Source organism: Marmota marmota, unplaced genomic scaffold (genome assembly GCF_001458135.2).
Source record: "Marmota marmota marmota unplaced genomic scaffold, marMar, whole genome shotgun sequence".
Taxonomy (NCBI): Eukaryota; Metazoa; Chordata; class Mammalia; order Rodentia; family Sciuridae; genus Marmota; species Marmota marmota.
Genome location: NW_026000051.1, coordinates 14,454,709 through 14,455,730, shown reverse-complemented (window position 1 = coordinate 14,455,730; position 1,022 = coordinate 14,454,709).

The window sequence follows — 1,022 nt, the reverse complement described above, 5'->3', positions numbered from 1 at the left end:
CATGGGCCATGAAAATCATTTCCTTGATTCAGTTTTCTTTCTTTCTAATTTTTTTTTTTTTGGTATCAGGGTTAAAACTCAGGGTTACTCAGTCACTGAGCCACACCCCCAGCCCTATTCTGAATTTAAGATAGGGTCTCACTGAGTTGCTTATTGCCTCGAAGTTGCTGAAGCTAGATTTGAAAACGAGATCCTCCTGCCTCAGCCTCCCTGAGATTACAGGCATGTGTCACTGTGCCCAGCTGATTAATTTCCTTTTGCTTGCCCCAGGCTCTCTCAATCTCTCTTCCCAGAGTTCTCCCAATGTGTACCGTCTTAACCACCCAATTATAATACTTGTTAGTTTTCCTCTCTAGGTCAATTTTTTCCTCTGCAAAGTGAGGACACAAATTCAAGTGTTTATTGTGAGGACTAATTATTTTAACACATTACCCAGCCTTACAGATTCTTACCAAGTGTTCATGGGTATTACTAGACAGCTGAGCTCTTGAAGTCATGAGTCCTACCTAATTCTTGGCACTTAACCTTATGCCTAGTACCCAGTGGGTGATTGATAAATACTTCTTAATCAATAAAAGAATGCTACATTGATTTCTAAATAAGGAGGCGACTAAGGAGTAGAAAAAACAATATTAAATATACATATTTTGTTATATTTATTTATAAATAAAATCATTTTATTCATAAATACAAATAATAAAAATATCTCACAATTAATTGAACATTTTTTGAACATTCAGGTAAGCCCCATATATTTAGTACATCTCCACTCATCTAATCCTTGTAGAAAACCTAAAATACAGATCTTGGTGTTACAGTACTCATTTTACCACTGAATGAACTAAGCCAGTTAAGTCTCCTGCACTTGGTCATATAACCAGGATTCCAATATAACCAGTGTGGGCCAAGATTGGGCCCTTCTGACTTCTTTCCATCAGTGCTTTAGCCACAGGAGTTCATTAACTAGCTGTACATGAAGATGCTAACTTGGGCTGGTCAGTCACTCAGAGGCTTTCCCACTT